Raw genomic sequence first — 19,537 nt, forward strand, 5'->3', positions numbered from 1 at the left:
TTCAAAATGGCCGCCGAGATTTGAACTCTCGCGAGGCCGCTTCAACTCTCGGTGGCCATTTTGAATCCCCAGCCATACCGAGGAGGATGCAGCAGGCAAGGGCAGGCAGCGCTCCGGGCAGGAAAGAGGGGGCTCTTTCCTGCCCCGAAGAGAAGACGCTACTAGACCACCAGGGCTAGATAGTAAGTGAGGGGGGGAGGGGACTATGTGACGGGGGGGGGGGGGCGTGGCGGAACCCGACCTGAAGGGGGCGTGGCATGAGGCGTGGCGGGGGCGGGTAGGGGGCGTGACATGTGTCCTCTTTTTCAGAGGACACAAAATGGTAACCCTACCCATTCACTTTGAATGGGCTGTGTCAGCATTGCCATGCAGCTTAGTAAACAGGGGGGACAAACCTTTGTTTGGGGAACAATGTTGGAGGCCTATCACAAGCTCCACCCAAAACCACACCAAACTCAAGGAAGCACTGCAGATGATATGGGACAGCCTGCCACAGGGACCAACCAACAAGGCTGTTAAAGCTGGGGATGCACACTTTGAGCATTCACAGTGACTGTGAAATTCTAACACATTGTTAATTGTATCCATTGAATGATGTTATTTTACCGTGTTTTAGCTTGAACATTTTTATTGTGCAAAAATCACTAGGTAGTAATGCTAAAATGTCAGTAACATCAACACAGCTTAAGAGCCTGCAAATAGGTGGGAAAATGTGGGATACAAGTGCAATAAATAAAGATAATTAAGGGTCTCTTATCAAGCCGCGCTAGTGGTTCCCAGTGCGATAATGCTGACAAAGCTCATTCACTTTGAATGGGCTCCGTTGGTACTGCCACTAATGTGGCTTGATAAAAGAGGCCCTAAATGTTGTTTAATAGTAATATGTAAGTAGGATGACTAAATAAGTACGTAAAATTTCTTGTTGAAACTCAAAGTGGTTGCTGAGTAGGGGGTTACCTTTTTTTGCCTCACCCTGTAGTGACTTTATTTGTTTTGACAGTAATGTCTACCCCCTGAAACAACCTCTGCTAGGCAAAACATGGCCATAGGTGCACTTTTTAATTTACTTATCAATAAAGCCTTCTGTTTATTACTGTGTCTGCTCCAACACCTTCATTCCTTTTACAAATTGCAGACCATTTCAGAGTTTGTTTTCTGAAATAAACATTTCTATTACAGATTCTATTACAAATTCCAGTGTGACCAGCCATCTGTTTTTGTGTGAAAGAGAGGAACAGAGAGAGAGGAAATGCTGGCCTAAAAACTTGACTACACTTGAGGATCATGTTTCCTCTGTTCTCAGTGTCCATCTGTGACTAGATTGTAAGCGTCACACAACAGGGACTTTGTTGTTCGTGTCTCTGCAAATTGCTGTATATATTCTATATCACTGTACAGATATTTAATAGTAGTAGTAGTAGCAGTAATACACAGCACAAGCACACTATGCTTGATTCTCTCACAGTGCTTGTGGTTATGCCAGGTCTATGGATGATGTAAATGTGGACTTGTAAATATAAGGCGTGCTGATACTGGGTTACTCTTTTATTCTATAACGGAATCTGAGTGCCCAGATGCCATTATTTATTTATTTGTTACATTTATACCCCACATTTTCCCACCTATTTGCAGGCTCAATGTGGCTTACAAAGTATTGTAATGGTGAATGCCATTACAGTAGATAACAAATGCAAGGTTGTGTTATGGTCGCAGGTAGAGGCGTTTCAGGTGTCATGGGGGTCTAGGATGATAAATTGTCCAGTACGATCATAGATTATCTTGTGTTGCTGGGTGTGGGGATTTATGTTGGATCGGTGGGATAAGCTTTTTTGAAGAGGAGGGTTTTCAGTGATTTCCTGAAGTTTAGGTGGTCATGTATTGTTTTCACTGCATTCAGGAGTCCATTCCATAGTTGTGCACTCATTATAGAATAGATTGTCACCACACAGCATCAGAGCACCTGAAAGGAGACACCCACTTATAGAATTTTATTTATTTAGATTTTGCTCACACCTTTTTCAGTAGTAGCTCAAGGTGATTTACATTCAGGTACACTGGATATTTCTCTGTCCCAGGAGGGCTCACAATCTAAGTTTGTACCTGAGGCAATGGAGGGTTAAGTGACTTGCCCAAGATCACAAGAAGCAGCAGTGCGATTTGAACCGGCCACCTCTGGATTGCCTCCTTATAGTCCACTTTACTATGTGGATAACAATACCAGATGGTCAATTATAATAAATCTTTTTAAGAACCTTAGAGACAATCACTCAACACATACCTTTTTTGAATAACCAAGTTTTTAAGTCCTGTCTAAAGTCCCTGTGAGATGACAAGGATCTTGAAAGACAAGATAATGAGTTCCACCCTTCAGGTCCTCTACTTAAAATAGTCTTATTCCACATCTCCTGTAATATGACTGGCCTTAATATTGGGATTTGTAGTTATGCCAGTATCAGATAGGCATATAAAGTGACACAAACTGACTTAAATACCCAGGGGCTAGTCCCTATAAGGTTTTAAACATAAACATTATAAGTTTAAACATTACCCTAGCCTTTAAAGAAAGTCAACACAGTCAAATCAGAAAGGGAATAGCTCGATCTCCCCAACCAACCTGCAGAACCAATTTAGCTGCTACAATCTGCAAGACCTGAAATCTATGTATTTGCTATGCTGAAAGAACCAGTAGCACGATGATCCAGGTGGGGTAAAACTAAAGCCTGTATAACGATTTATAAATACTTGAGCTCCAAGAGAGAGAAAAAACTAGACATTATATTGTCAGACTTGTGAGTTCTTGTACCAAGTAGAGTGCTGCTGAGACCGGTACTCGGACCAGGTTCATGGCAGCCGTAAAACCCTGGGTTTCACCTACGCTGACCGCCGTTCCCCAGAGGTTGAGCCCTAGGTGCGGGTGGCCTACAGGACTTACGGGACAAAGTTGGAAGCGGGGTGGTAAACGTATTGGCCAGGCAGGCAGCAGACAGGGGAGTAATCCAGGTACAGGCAATGTCAATAGGCAAACAACAGGTAAGAGAGTAATCCAGGCACAGGTAAAGTCAGTAGGCAAGCAGCAGGCAAGAGAGTAATCCAGGCACAGGTAAATTCAGCAACGAGGGACAAAGTAGAGAAGAAGCAAACTACTGAGCAAGTAACACCTACCAAAGTACAAGTCAAAGCATAGAGTCCAGGAAGAGCTCAGCTGATAAAGTGCTGGTGTCTGACATTAGCAGGGACCAGCAGGGAGAAGGAGCACAGCCATAGGACAAGAGCAGGGGAAGGAGGAACCGGAAGACCAATAGGAGAGAAGCAAGGGAAGCCAGGCAGAGAGAGAGCAGAGACAGGTGCGTGTGTCACAACAGTGAGGAATGATCCGGAGTAGTGAGCCCTTGGGCCGCTGCCGGGGACCGGCAGCAGCAGGTGAACCACCCAAACAGGAAGCGAGGCTAAACACAGGCAGGCTGGTACAAGATTCAGGACTCTTAAACAGGCTTGGCTGAACAGAATTCTGGAATGGACTTGGCTTGGCTGGAATCGGATTCTGGAACGGACTTGGCTTGGATGGAGCCGGATGCAGGAATGGACTTGGCTTGGCTGGAACTGGATGTTGGAACGGACTTGGCTGGCTGGAACCGGATGCTGGCACGGACTTGGCTTGGCTGGAAGCGAATGCAGGAACGGACTTGGCTTGGCTTGGATGGAACCAGATCCTGGAACGGACTTGGCTTGGCTGGAACTGGATGCTGGAACGGACATGGCTTGGCTCGGCTGGAAGCGGATGCAGGAACGGACTTGGCTTGGCTTGAACCTGATGCTGGAATGGACTTGGCTTGGCTGGAAGCGGATGCTAGAACGGACTTGGCTTGGCTGGAACTGGATGCTGGAACGGACATGGCTTGGCTCGGCTGGAAGCGGATGCAGGAACGGACTTGGCTTGGCTTGAACCAGATGCTGGAACTGACTTGGCTTGGCTGGAAGCGGATGCAGGAACGGACTTGGCTTGGCTTGAACCGGATGCTGGAACGGACTTGGCTTGGCTGGAACAGGATTCAGGATACTGGAACAGGCTAGGCTGGAATGAAGGCTGAAAGCAACCAGGGCAGGCACAAGCAGGAAGGGACCTGAAGCTGAAGACAAACAGGGCACGAACTAGCAGGGCAGGAACTGCAACAAGCACACATAGACGAAAGCTCATCTGAAGACCTCTGTTGCAAAGGCAAGCCTGAAAGTTCCCAGGTGCTTAATAAAGGCAATTACATATGAGGTCACAGGTAAGAGTGAGGCTTGACAGCAGAAACACCTGAGCACGGCTTGGCTGGAAGAACACCACAGCAAGGCTTGGCAGCAGGAACACCAGGGCGAGGCTTGATTGGAAGAGCACCAAAGTGAGGCTTGGCTGCAGGAACCCCAAAACAAGTCTGGATTGCTGGAAGATCAGAATAGGACTGGAATGAACTCTGGAACATGTTTGGGAAACAGGAAGAAGGCAGTCCAAAGCAGCCATAGGGCCTGGTCACCCGGAGGCTAGGTGAGTGTAGGCATGGAATACAGTCACAATTGTGACAGCGTGGAAGCAAAGCAATCAAGGAGCCTGCAGCCAGAGAACTACACACACATGGCTCAAGGCTGATCCAGTCAAGTGTGCGTGTCGATGGGACCCCGCGCAGCTCAAGGACGCCGCTTGCGTTGAGGTAGGGGACATGACATATATAGAACTTTTTTCACCTGCATATTAACATTGAGAATTCATATTTAACTTTGAACCCACTACTACCCTTAATATTAACTAAACCTCAGTTTGTAACACACTACACCTCTGGCTCCTGCATCACTTAATCACAGCAATGATTTATCACTGCTGATCGTTCCAACTGTTTTTGAAATGGACATGGTGCAAACCACTGCTTGCCCTAGGATTGACAGCATGGAATGTTGCTACTAATTAGGTTTCTACCAGGTACTTGTGACCTGGCTTGGCCACTGTTGGAAGAAGTATACCGGGCTAGATGGACCAATGGTCTGATCCAGTCTGGCTATTCTTATGTTCATAACAAAGACCTGTCTACTCATCAATATTGTTCTTAATTCAATCAGTAAGGCAATCAATATCGTTTCTGTGCTATACATACAATGGAAGTGTTAATCTTGTCGTGAGCCCTTCAGCCCATGCCGAGGCCTAGTATAGGGTAGACTAAACAGGCACTATGCACTACCCCAGCCACCAAACCCTGAACACACACAACAACCAAATAGCACCACCAGAAAATGGGAGATAGAGCATTCAGGTGGGCCTCACGGCCTATTGGGAACCCACTCGCACAGAGTCTGAGCGTGCGGGCCTCACGGCCGAACAGGAATCGAGTCATTCACTGGGAAGGGAGAAAGAACAACGAGTGGTCCCCAAAGGGACAAGAGTACCAGCAACGCACACAGCGCTAGCTAAGAACGCAAGGGAAAAGGGACTGACAGACGTTCCTATAGGAAACACAAGCCTATGCCACAGGCAGTCAAGGATAAAGGAAGCCACACGAGAAAACACTCTAGGCTGCACCGTACAGCACACAAGGGAAAGGGAAAGCCACTTAAGAATACACAATGCTAACCGCACAATATACAGGGGTAAAGGGAACTGCCATATAGGAAAACACAAGGCTGTGCCACACACAACGCAAAGGTAAAGGGAATCCACACACAAAAATGCACAAGGCTGGCCTCACAACATACAGGGATAAAGGGAACTGCTATATAGGAATACACAAGGCTGTGCCACACAGCACTCAAAGGACAAGGGAAAGGTAAGCAAAGCCTTAACACACACACAAATCAGATAAGGAGCATCGCTCACCAGAAGCAGGAGACAGACACAGCAAAGAAGGAATTAAAGCAGGCTAAAGGAAAAGACAGCTTCAAAACACAACCTGCCAGAAGCAGGGCCACACTGCAGGAAAAGGGTTAACACAATCTGGAACGATACAAGGGACAAGCTTACCACAAACAATACAACACCAGCCAAGCAGAGAATAAACCCAGGAGCAGTGTAGTGAGGCAATCAAGCACACGCTGGGAACACCCAGCACTCACACAAAATCTACAAGCAAATCTCCAACGTAAAGACAGTGTGCACTAGTACAAAAAGAGAGAGAGGAAAGCTGGCTTCAGCTGACAGCAATCAAAGCTAAAGCAAGAGAGGTAAGGAGAAGTAGGCTTAAGTAGATCAGGCTTCTGACATCTGCTGCTTCAGCCGTCAGCTCAGCCCCTGACAAGCCAATCAGGAGAACGTCCCAAACATTCCCCTGCCTGTCTAGCAGAATCATAACAGGAAGAATACTTCATTATGAAAAGAACCCAATATTAGGAAAAACCTGTATCCAAATAACCAAAAGATGATTTCCCAATCAAAAAACCCCCTCTGAATATGAGTTAGAGGCTATTATTTCTTCATATATTGGTATATTTCTTCTTATAATTAAAACTAAGAATATAAGAACATAAGAATAGCCATACTGGGTCAGACCAATGGTCCATTCTGGGTTGGATGAACCATTGGTCTGACCCGGTATGGCTATTCTTTTGTTATGTTCTTATTCAAAAAACAACTTTCAGTGGTTGCCAATACAGTAGAATTTGCTTTAAGGTACTTGCCATAGTCTTGCATACTGGATGTCCAGTATATTTTTCAATTAGTTAATCCCATACCAATCCACTTGACCCACATGTTCCCAATATTTTAATCAACTTGGCTTTCTCTGGAATTCCCTTCTACCAGGTTTAAAAAAAGAAATTTGCTCAGTCTGGTTTAAAATAGCTTTGAAATCCTTCCTTTTTAGCAAGACATTTGGAGTGTCAGGGGAATAGGTTTAACTTGGGTAGGGTCTTAAGAGCAGGGCTCATCTCTCCATAATATCTTTCTACAGTACCTTTCTACTATCTTTCATTCTTTTTCCATCCTTCAATGTATTATACTGCAAACCACCTTACAGCACCTTATTTGCTTTTGTTTCTAATCCTATATAATAATTTTCACCACCAACATTCTAATGTGTCTGCCTGTGTCCGTGGCTCCTTCAGAGTCGCTGAGCTAGGCTCTGTAGCCAGGCTGACGTCACTCACAGCTGATTCCCAGGCAGGGGGAGGAGTAGGGAAATACGCGGAGCAAGTGGCAGGGAGCGGCGCATCAATGACCCTTCTCTCCCCTGCCCACCCTGCAGTCACCCATGTCCTGCGACCTTCCGCTCCCCCTGCCCTCCTGCAGCCACCCATGTCCAGCGACCCTACTCTCCCCCTGCCCCACCTCCAGCCACCCATGTCCAACGACCCTGCTCTCTCACATGCCCCTCCTTCATCCACCCAGGTTGTGTAACTAATTCTTCGGGGCAGGCAGGAAAGATCCCCGGTCCTGCCTGCCCGCTGTTGGCACTAACGCTCCCCCGCTGCCGGATCGCTGTTCAAAATGGCCGCCGATACTTACAAGGGCAGCCTCCAAGAATTCAGCAGAAGTCTCGCGAGGCCGCCATTGGAAATCTTGGTGGCCATTTTGAACAGCGATCTGGCAGCGGGGGAACATCAGCGCCAGCACCAGCAGCGGGCATGCAGGACCAGGGATCTTTCCTGCCTGCCCCGAAGAATTGGTTACACAACCTGTGTGGATGAAGGAGGGGCAGGTGAGAGAGCAGGGTCGTTGGACATGGGTGGCTGGAGGGGGGAGCAGGGGGAGAGTAGGGTTGCTGGACATGGGTGGCTGGAGGGGGGGTAGGGGAGAGGAGGGTCGTTGGACATGAGTGGCGGGAGGGGGGGCAGGGGAAGAGTAGAGTTGCTGGACATGGGTGGCTGCAGGGGGGGCCAGGGGGAGAGGAGGGTCGCAGGACATGGGTGGCTGCAGGGGGGGGGAGGGGAGAGGAGGGTCGTTGTTTGATGCGCCGCTCCCTGCCACTTGCTCCGCGTGTTTCCCTACTCCTCCCCCCTGCCTGGGAATCAGCTGTGAGTGACTTCAGCCTGGGTGGCTGGAGGGGGACAGGGGAGAGGAGGGTTGTTGGACACGGGTGGCTGCAGGGGGGGCAGGGGGAGAGGAGGGTCACTGGACATGGGTGACTGAAGGGAGGGGGTGAGGGGGGTCCTGAGACCAGAGAGGTGGGGGTGGAAGGGGGCCTCAAACCATAAAGGGAAGGGGGAGGGGCACTCACTCTCTGTCTCTCACATACACTCTCTCTGACACACTCTCTGTCTATCACACTCTCCATCTCTCACACATACTCTCTCTCAAACATACACTCTGAGGAAAACCTTGCTAGCACCCGTTTCATTTCTGACAGAAACAGGCCTTTTTTACTAGTTTTTTTAATATATTACATAATGTAAAGCACCTTGTTGTACCACTGGTTTGAAAGGTGGCATATCAAATTATTAAATAAACTAAATAAGTGAAGGAGAAGCAGTCTTCTATCCAATTTGTTCACTCAGCTACAGCAATCCCACGTTTATTTGGGTCTAAAGAAACAAAAATCTGGGTGGACTTTCTAAGAGCTTTAGTCCAAGTAGAAGACTGAGGAGCTCATTATCGAAAGAGAAAAACATTTAAAGAGTGTCATAAGGCAGCACTTGGATGAAAATCTTCTCAAAACATCCAATTTGGTATTTTCAAAACCTGTTTTACAAACATCTGTCTATGCAATTCTTCTGCAGTGCATCCAAATCACAAGAAGGCGTGTCAGGGGCATTTCAAAGGTAGAATTTTGGTGGGCTTAGGGAGTGCTTAACACTTGGACATTTTACAGCCATAAAGGAACAAAATGAAAACATCCCAAAAGGTCAAACAGGGTGTGGAGAAGGGTCCTGAAATCTGAGGTAATTTACTGAAACTTTCTGGACAGAGTGAAGGCAGTTATTAGGACAGTTATTGGGAGTACAACTGTATACTACACTAATTTTAGTGACATGTTAGTGGCTAACAGTGATCTAAGTTGCCGTCAATACTCACTAGTGAAAACAAAGTTTAGGAAGGGGATGTGAGGGTTTTGTTGATCAGTTAAAGGGGTGCAGGAACCATAAAAACATTAAGAACCCATGCCTTAGGGAGAAATTTGGATGAGTGCACAAAACTATCGTATTATTGATGCTACTAGTGCACTGACTGTGTGTGCTGAAATCACCACCACCAAAAATATGATGTTCTAGGTCATAGGATTCTAGTGACTCAAACTGAGCTCTCCTCAGTTGGGTTAGAACTGATGAGATCCCAAGAGACAGCAAGTAGCACATATATCAAAGAACTAAAGGTTGTACAGAGATGAGTTTACCTTCTCCAGGGCTATGATATGGGCCAATTATACTCAGAGAAACCCTGACTGAGTTGGGGATATGACCCTGCTGTTACACCAAACTGCAAACCTTCTCCATTTAAAAACAGTCTAGTAGAGGCACTCCTAGAAGTCAGAATGATCTGAGACACAGAATCAGACAGGCTCAAGGCAGCTTTTGTTCCCTTTTCAACACCCAGGCAATGAGGGTTTGGGGTCTAACTTTGGGATGTAACAGAGGGTCCTACATCTGTATGATCAATGAAATCAACCTCCTTATGGTCATTTTCTAAAAAAGAGAGGTGTGGTAACCGTGTTAGTCCACTCTTAAAGGTTATCAATAGAAATCAAACAAAATAAAACATGGAAAAGAAAATAAGTTGATACCTTTTTTATTGGACATAACTTAATACATTTCTTGATTAGCTTTCGAATGTTGCCCTTCTTCCGATCTGACGAAGAAGGGTAACCTTCGAAAGCTAATCAAGAAATGTATTAAGTTATGTCCAATAAAAAAGGTATCATCTTATTTTCTTTTCCATGTTTTATTTTGTTTGATTTCTATTGATAACCTCTAAAAAAGAGGAAACCAAATTTGTCTTGACCAATAAGGTCTATAAGAATCAAAGTCCTGGATCTCCTGAGTTTTAGGAAAATCCTTGTCACAAGTTGAATCAGAGGATATGTATGCAAAAGACCCTCCTCCAATCTACGAGAAAAGCAACTGAGGCTAGTATGCCATAAATCACTAAACTGAAGCAGAACTGAGAAACCTTCCTGTTCTGAAGAGACATGAATAGGTCTATCACTCATGAATTATGCTTTTTGCTTTCCCAAGTCCAGGGACCATGTGGTTTGGTTACAGATTTCAACTCACTTTGTTCAATAGGAAGTTGGCTTTCCCTGGCAGATATGTGACTCTGAGGGTCATTCCTTGAAGGTAGCTCAGTTCAACATCCTGGCAGTCTCCTAACATAGAAGGCAGAAACTTGTTCCTTCCTGCTTGTTGATTTATTTATTTATTTAGATTTTGCTCACACAAGGTGAGTTATATTCGGGTACTCTGGATATTTCTCTGTCCCAGGAGGGCTCACAATCTAAGTTTGTACCTGAGGTAATGGAGGGTTAAGTGCCTTGCCCAAGATCACAAGGAGCAGCAGTGGGATTTGAACCAGCCACCTCTGGATTGCAAGACCAGTGCTCTCACCACTAGGCTACTCCTCCACTCCACTGTAATGTATTCTGCCCCCACTGAGGATGGGTGTATTGTTATGTATATTTAATATGAGTATTAATTGTATTCAATTGCATTGTCTGTGTAATAGATAGAACTGTGTATTAGAACTGCTTTTCCTATAGTTTGCAGTATCCTGTGATTGACTCCTTGTGAGCTTTCCCTATTGGCTGTTAGCTCTTAGCTAGGGCCAGCCTCCCCTCTCTGCCCCTGTGGGCTGAGTGAGAAAGCCCAGTCTTGCTAGCATGCTTTGTGATCAGCAGCTGTTGTAGAACTGATCCTTCCTTAATCTACTGTAATTCTATCAAGATTTTTAACCATCTCCTCAAATTATTCTCCTTTTATTTACCCCGAGTTTCTCCCCCTTATTTCCTTTGAGAGCCATAGCTTTTCCTTTCACCTGGGCTGAGGTTCTGGCCATCTCCTTGACTCTGGAATGGCTAGATACAGACTCTGCGGAAGGCTACAATTCTCTTCTAAGCAACTGAACTGTAAATTGTTTATTCTGAGTACTACAATAAAGAAGATCTGCTTAAGAATTGAGAGTCTACTGGTAAAGCTTCTACTTGGGGATGGTTTAAACTGGCTATTCAGCTATACTATACTCGCCTAGAACAGTAGATAATGCATTGCAATTTGGTTGCCTGTTTGGACTACGATTATTTTTGTTGAACAACTGATCCCTGAAGTCTGTCTATAATTCAAGAAAATTTATGAAGCATTTCCTGAGTAAACCAAAGGCCATGAACATGCAGTCCATATACATGAGCTCTCCTCCCCAGTTTGGATGCATCCATGGCCAGGACAATTTGAGAGAGGAATTTGGAAGGGAATTCCTTTTGACAGGTTTGATTGGTTCAACCATCAAAAGAGGGAGTCCTGAAAGGTTTGGTGACAAGGTCAATTTTATTTTATTTATTGGGAATTATTAACTGCTTGTACGAAGAGATTTACTCAAGGCAGTTTATAGCAGGTGTAGTTTAATATAAAGCTCAGGATTTTGTTAAACACATAACAATAGTGAATAACTCAATATAAGCATAACTACAATCAATGAAGTAAAATTGTTGACAGGCAAATTGAATCCTAATCACAGGAATAACATGGTACAGTGTCAGAAATATACAGTGGGGGAAATAAGTATTTGATCCCTTGCTGATTTTGTAAGTTTGCCCACTGACAAAGACATGAGCAGCCCATAATTGAAGGGTAGGTTATTGGTAACAGTGAGAGATAGCACATCACAAATTAAATCCGGAAAATCACATTGTGGAAAGTATATGAATTTATTTGCATTCTGCAGAGGGAAATAAGTATTTAATCCCTCTGGCAAACAAGACCTAATACTTGGTGGCAAAACCCTTGTTGGCAAGCACAGCGGTCAGACGTCTTCTGTAGTTGATGATGAGGTTTGCACACATGTCAGGAGGAATTTTGGTCCACTCCTCTTTGCAGATCATCTCTAAATCATTAAGAGTTCTGGGCTGTCGCTTGGCAACTCGCAGCTTCAGCTCCCTCCATAAGTTTTCAATGGGATTAAGGTCTGGTGACTGGCTAGGCCACTCCATGACCCTAATGTGCTTCTTCCTGAGCCACTCCTTTGTTGCCTTGGCTGTATGTTTTGGGTCATTGTCGTGCTGGAAGACCCAGCCACGACCCATTTTTAAGGCCCTGGCGGAGGAGAAGGAGGTTGTCACTCAGAATTGTACGGTACATGGCCCCATCCATTCTCCCATTGATGCGGTGAAGTAGTCCTGTGCCCTTAGCAGAGAAACACCCCCAAAACATAACATTTCCACCTCCATGCTTGACAGTGGGGACGGTGTTCTTTGGGTCATAGGCAGCATTTCTCTTCCTCCAAACACGACGAGTTGAGTTCATGCCAAAGAGCTCAATTTTTGTCTCATCTGACCACAGCACCTTCTCCCAATCACTCTCGGCATCATCCAGGTGTTCACTGGCAAACTTCAGACGGGCCGTCACATGTGCCTTCCGGAGCAGGGGGACCTTGCGGGCACTGCAGGATTGCAATCCGTTATGTCGTAATGTGTTACCAATGGTTTTCGTGGTGACAGTGGTCCCAGCTGCCTTGAGATCATTGACAAGTTCCCCCCTTGTAGTTGTAGGCTGATTTCTAACCTTCCTCATGATCAAGGATACCCTACGAGGTGAGATTTTGCGTGGAGCCCCAGATCTTTGTCGATTGACAGTCATTTTGTACTTCTTCCATTTTCTTACTATGGCACCAACAGTTGTCTCCTTCTCGCCCAGCGTCTTACTGATGGTTTTGTAGCCCATTCCAGCCTTGTGCAGGTGTATGATCTTGTCCCTGACAGACTCTAACCTCTACAAAATGGCCAAGAGCAAGGAGCTGTCTAAGGATGACTGATTCACTGAGTCTGTGGACAGGTGTCTTTCATACAGGTGACCATTGCCGACAGCTGTCTGTCATGCAGGTAACGAGTTGATTTGGAGCATCTACCTGGTCTGTAGGGGCCAGATCTCTTACTGGTTGGTGGGGGATCAAATACTTATTTCCCTCTGCAGAATGCAAATAAATTCATATACTTTCCACAATGTGATTTTCCGGATTTAATTTGTGATGTGCTATCTCTCACTGTTACCAATAACCTACCCTTCAATTATGGGCTGCTCATGTCTTTGTCAGTGGGCAAACTTACAAAATCAGCAAGGGATCAAATACTTATTTCCCCCACTGTACATATTAAAACACCATCATATAACAGAAATATGATAAATGTCAGCAGGATACAAATGATACAGCATAGCAGGCAGCATGGAGAAACATTCATATAACACAGATACGATGTCAGCACAATAGAAATGAAACCTCTTACTAGGCATCATATAAGAAAATTAATGCAGCACTGATACGGTAAATAAGATTATTTTATTGTTTATTTAGTTTCATTTTAATCATATGTAACTTGATCTATCTAAGCAATTCTAGACAGCTTACAAAATAACATACACAATCAGGTGGAGGACAACAGACAATAAAATGAAATTAATATGTGGATAAGAAATAAACCAAAATCAACTTCAAAATAATTAAAAGAATAACTAAAACACCTGACTAAAGAGAGATACACTTCCAAACATTCCCAAAAATGCAAAAACAAGTAACACTACATAAGCCCTGTGGTAATATGTTCCAGAAACGAGGACTAGCAACAGAAAAGATCAAAGATCTATAATCGAGTGGAGGAGTGGCCTAGTGGTTAGGGTGGTGGACTTTGGTCCTGAGGAACTGAGTTTGATTCCCACTTCAGGCACAGGCAGCTCCTTGTGACTCTGGGCAAGTCACTTAACCCTTCATTGCCCCATGTAAGCTGCATTGAGCCTGCCATGAGTGGGAAAGCACAGGGTACAAATGTAACATAAATAAATAAAAATAATCATTCTGCCTAACCCAATGAAGTGACACTGTTATGATCTCTGCAACTCTAATCTACTTACACCTGAAACCAATTCAATACAAAATAGTAGATAGTTCCTCCTTGGATGTACAACTAATGTGCTTTAAGGGGAAAGTCTCATACTGTCACAGGGATATCTTGTATATTTGCACTGGTGGTGTACTCCTAACCCTTATTCACTTTGTTCAGAACCCTTATTTTATCATCCTCACTTTAATATTCCCTTATCTCTTGTTTGTTCTGTCTGTCTGTCCTAATTAGATTGTAAGCTCTGTCGAGCAGGGACTGTCTCTTCATGTTCATGTGTACAGCGCTGCGTACATCTAGTAGCGCTTTAGAAATTATAAGTAGTAGTAGTTTTATGTGAGCCCCACTCTGGGCAATCGGTTCTGCCGATGTATGTGAGTCATTTCTGTTTTGCTAACGGTTATAAGACGACGACGCCATTTGCTTTGGGTGGCGGCAAAACTGAGGATGCGGTCCAGTTGATGTGAGTCACCGCCAAGACCGGTTGTTGGTGTTGATACAACTAATGGGGTAATTGACCGGCGTTTTCTTCTTTCAGCAGATCTGTAACTACTGAAGATCCCTTGACAAAGCTCTAATGAAACAGGCACCAGTCGGGATCCAGTGAGTCGAAGGAATATTGGAATATCAAGATAAGTGACCACTTTAAGCCTGCCATTTCTAGCTCAATCACGTTAAGAACTGGAAGCATGTGTGGAAGATAGTGATCAATAGTAAAAATACAAGAAAGACAAAAAAATCTTATAAAAAAAACAAATAGAAACATGATTAGTAGGAGATTATAAGCTCCCAGAAGGGGGTTTTGTCTGTGATTATAACAGTCACGATAAGGGTTTTGCCCGCAAGGCGGGCGTATAATACAAAATATCCCTGTGACAGTAAAAGACTGGAGGGGGGAGTTGAAGAGCTTTTGAGGGGTTAGTGAAGGGGGGGGGGGGGGGGGGGGAAGCAAATGAGCTTATGCCCATGTGTCACGACTGTGACTTTATTCCATGCCTACACTCACCTTGCCTCCGGGTGACCGGGTCCTGTGGTTGCTGTGGACTGTTTTTTCCTGTTTCCCAGATGTCTTCCAGGTTCCATTCCAGTCCTGATGTTCCAGCTTTCCAAACTTGCCCCGGTGGTTCTGCTGTCAAGCCTCACCGGTGACATCATCTGTAATTGCCTTATTTAACACCTGGGAACTTTCAGGCTTTGCCTTTGCAACAGAGGTCTTCAGATGTGCTTTTGTCTGAGAGTGTTTGTTGCTGCTCTAGCTCTGCTAGTATCTGCTTTGTGTGTCCTTAGCTTTAGTTTCTTCTGTTTGTTTTTGCCTAGTGTGTCTTTAACTTTAGTTCCTTGCTGCTGTATCTGCTCTGCCTAGCTTCAGTTCCTTACTGCTTGTTGCTGTTTTGCTCATTGTCAGTTCTAGTTTCCCTCCTGCTGTTTCAGCCCTGTGTGTCTTTAACTTTAGTTCCCTGCTGCTGTATCTGCTCTGCCTAGCTCCAGTTCCTTATTGTTTCCTTGATCTGTCTGTTTTCTGCTATAGTTCCCTGCCTGCTTGTTCCACCCTGGTTGTCCTTAGCTTTAGCCCTTCCCCGTTCATGTCTGCCTTGCCTGAGTACTCCAGTTTGTGGTTCCAGTCCAGCCAAGCCAAGTCCGCTCCAGCTTGTGGTTCCAGTCCAGTCAAGCCAAGTCCGCTCCAGCTTGTGGTTCCAGTCCAGTCAAGCCAAGTCTGCTCCAGCTTTTGGTTCCAGACCAGCCAAGCCAAGTCTGTTCTAGTGTGTGGTTCCTGTCCAGTCTGTTGGTGTTTGTCCGCGCTTCCCTGTTGGGTGGTCTTCCTGCTGTTGCTGGTCTCTGGCAGCAACCCAAGGGCTCAGTACTCCAGATCGCTTACAGCGACGTGACACCATGCTGCTGCTGTCATCGAGCCGGGCCGGGCTGCAGGGGGATGAAGACCCCCCTCCCCCGTAGCCCAGCCTGGTGACAACAGTGGTGTGGGCAGCAGCTCATTTGCTCCCTCCCTCAAAAGCTCCCCGACTCCCCTTACATCCCACCCCCACCCCCTGTCCCCTCCTAACAGAGAGAATGCAAAATCTAGTTTGCTATTGTTTCCATTGGCGTTTGCTGTTGTGTTGGACAAATGAAGATGGCTGCAAGCTCTGCCTACTGGCTTCAGCCTACTGGCTAGATAGGCAAATCCATCTCCTGTTAATCCAACCACCTTAATATGCCTCTCTGGCCATTTCATACCTCATTCTGGTGCTCCAACTGCCTCTCTCAGTACATTCCAAGCCTCGTTTTGGTGCACCAGTTGCCTCACTCAGTGCATTCAAAGCATGATTCTGGCATCACCAGAAGTTTTGACTAAACTCCCGCAAGAATCTGATCCCTATTCCCATGCAGCTCTCTACTCAAAATGTATGTAGGTTGAGAAGCATGCAGGGAAGAGGCTAACAACGTTGAAGTCTCATCATGCAACACTTTGAAGATAAAGGTCAAGATCTTAAACTGAATTTAACAGGCAACCAGTGTAAACATTTGAAAGCTGGAGAGATATGAATAGATCATGACAGACCCATCAAAACCTGTGCCACTGCATTCTAACTATCTGTAATGCCCTCAGTGCACAAAAGGGGACACTCAAGTATACAGCATTGCAGTAATTGAATCACTATTCAAAAATTTTCAGAAGTTAAAAAAAACAAATTTGAAGCACCCTCGCTAATTTTAACTGATAGAAAATCTTCTGAATAACATAAATGAGATTGAAAAGACAGTGAAGAATCCAATAAGATGCCCCCCCCCCCCAACAATGCACAATACAAGTTGCCCAAAAATATCTGAGAGGGAAAAGAGGGATTAGCATGTCCTGATAAAAAACAACAAAAAAGAAGAAAGTAGTGGAAACACACAACTTCAAGAGATCAATCCGAGACAGGGGGTGAGATGCTCCAGGAAAACTTTATTAGGGACCCTAATAAAGTTTTCCTGGAGCATCTCACCCCCTGTCTCGGATTGATCTCTTGAAGTTGTGTGTTTCCACTACTTTCTTCTTTTTTGTTGTACTTTTTGTGGAAACTTCGAACCCCTTTTGTGCCTGCTGATAAAAAACAAGACATGATGTCCTGATAAAAAACAAGACATGAGATTTTTCTATATTTGTTTCAAGCTTGTTAGATGTCAACCAAGATTATACATAAGAACATAAGAGTAGCCATACTGTGTCAGTCCAATGGTCCATCTAGCCCAGTATCCTGTTTACCAAACAGGGGCCAAGCCAGGTCACAAGTACCTGGCAGAAACCCAAATCGTGGCAACACTCCATACTTCAAATTACAGGGCAAGCAGTTGCTTCCCATGTCTGTCTCAATAGCAGACTATGGACATTTCCTCCAGGAACTTGTCCAAACCTTTTTAAAACCCAGATACACTAACCGTTGTTACTGCATCCTCCAGAGCTTAACTATTTGTTGAGTGAAAAAATATTTCTTCCTATTTGTTTTAAAAGTATTTCCATGTAACTTCCTCAAGTGTCCCCTAGTCTTTGTACTTTTGGAACGAGTAAAAAATCAATTTACTTCTACTCGTTCTACACCACTCGGGATTTTTTAGACCTCAATCATATCTCCCCTCATCCGTCTCTTTTCTAAGCTGAAGAGCCCTAACCTCTTTAGCCTTTCCTCATATGAGAGGAGTTCCATCCTCTTTATCATTTAAGTTGCTGTTCTTTGAATCTTTTCTAATTCCGCTATATCTTTTTTGAGATACAGCAACCAGAACTGAACGCAATACTCAAGGTGCAGACGCACCATGGAGTGATACAAAGGCATTATAGTATTTTCAGTTTTATTAACCATCCCTTTCCTAATAATTCAATTGCTTGCAAACAGAACTGCAAAAAATCCAGAGAATCAGCTGGGTTTACATTAGCAGAAACGAAGATCACAGACCATATTGTACTCCTAAGTCAGAAAGAACCTCACAAATAGGCATCATATACATATTAAAAAGAACAGAAGAAAAAGCAGAAACTCGTTGAACCCCTGAAGTAAGCTCTTCCCATACTGACTATTCCTTTGCACATGGAACATCTGGTAACATAGAAATAAGGAAAGCCAGTTCCAGACCCCTCAGCAATACCTAAGTTTTTCAATTGATCTAAGGACATTGTGCACTGTATCAAAAGCTGCTGAGATCTGTAACAGCTCCATAAGAAATTCTGAACCATGATCAAAGCCCATTCTTATAGTGTCACAAACTGAAATTAATAGCGTCTCAGTTGAAAATTTAGATTGAAAATCGAATTGGCAGTCATTCAAGATCTTATATTCTTCCAAAAATTCTCATAATTGATGTAAGGCCAATTCCTCAAATATGTTGGCCAAGAATAAAAGAAACTGGACAATAATTATTAGGGTCAGAAAGGTCTGTTTTCCCATTCTTAAGCAGGGGTTTAACCACTGCATATTTAAACTTGTCTGGAAACAACCTTTCCTGAAAAGACCTGTTAACCAAGTTTGCCACCAAAGGTGCAAGTCCTTCTCTCACAAACTTAATAATCATTGGTAAGCAAACATCCCAAAGCACTAGAAGTGGGTCTTTAACTTTTTATTACCTCTGAGACTTGTTGAGCCGGGACAAGAAGAAAATCTGTCCAATATTCCTGCTTCATTAACTGGACTGATTGAGAATTAGAGGGGTCCCTTACTCCCAATGAATTCACAATCAAAGAAATCTTATTGTAGAATGCATCTGCAAATTGCAGACAAGATAAAACAGGCTGAAAGGAAAGTCCAGAAACAGAACTTTTGAAGGAAAGTTTTTTTTTAACTACTAAAAAAGTTATTTAGAACTGGAACCATTATTCCATATAAGATCATTATAATATTCCTTTATTTACAAACCTAGAAGCTTCCTGATATGATCTTAAACAGACGCTTCACACCTGTTCCATTCCACTCATTACTTTATATACCTCTATCATGTCTCCCCTCAGCCGTCTCTTCTCCAAGCTGAAAAGCCCTAGCCTCTAAAAAAATCTTCCATCAAACTCTTCAATCTTACAGAAAGTATTGTGCATGATTTGTACAATGAAAAGCTGATAAGAATCCGTAGAGGAAGAAAGATTGTGTTTTAAAAATCTTCCTTCCAAGGGAGTCCAAAGTACAAGCCTCCTTGGGGGTATCAGATTTTTATTTTTATTAATAAATGTTTTATTTATGAAATTTCCAAGGCCCCTGTTTACAAAGCTGCACTAGCGGCTGGCAGTGAGGTACTGCTGAACAGCCCATTCCAGAGCTTAACTATTTGTTGAGTGAAAAAATATTTCCTCCTATTTGTTTTAAAAGTATTTCCATGTAACTTCCTTGAGTGTTCCCTAGTCTTTGTAGTTTTGGAACAAGTAAAAAATCGTTTCACTTCTACTCACTCTACTTAATCATATCTCCCCTCATCTGTCTCTTTTCTAAGCTGAAGAGACCTAACCTCTTTAGCCTTTCCTCATATGAGAAGAGTTCCATCCCCTTTATCATTCTGGTCGCTCTTCTTTGAACCTTTTCTAA

General features: G+C 44.2%; 1 protein-coding gene across 3 annotated transcripts in view; it reads right to left on the reverse strand.

Annotated features, from left to right (window-relative positions):
- Positions 1-19,537, reverse strand: part of CDK6 (cyclin dependent kinase 6) — a 319,355-nt gene that overhangs the window by 262,560 nt on the left and 37,258 nt on the right. The window lies entirely within an intron of this gene.

This window comes from Microcaecilia unicolor, chromosome 1 (assembly GCF_901765095.1).
Source record: "Microcaecilia unicolor chromosome 1, aMicUni1.1, whole genome shotgun sequence".
Taxonomy (NCBI): Eukaryota; Metazoa; Chordata; class Amphibia; order Gymnophiona; family Siphonopidae; genus Microcaecilia; species Microcaecilia unicolor.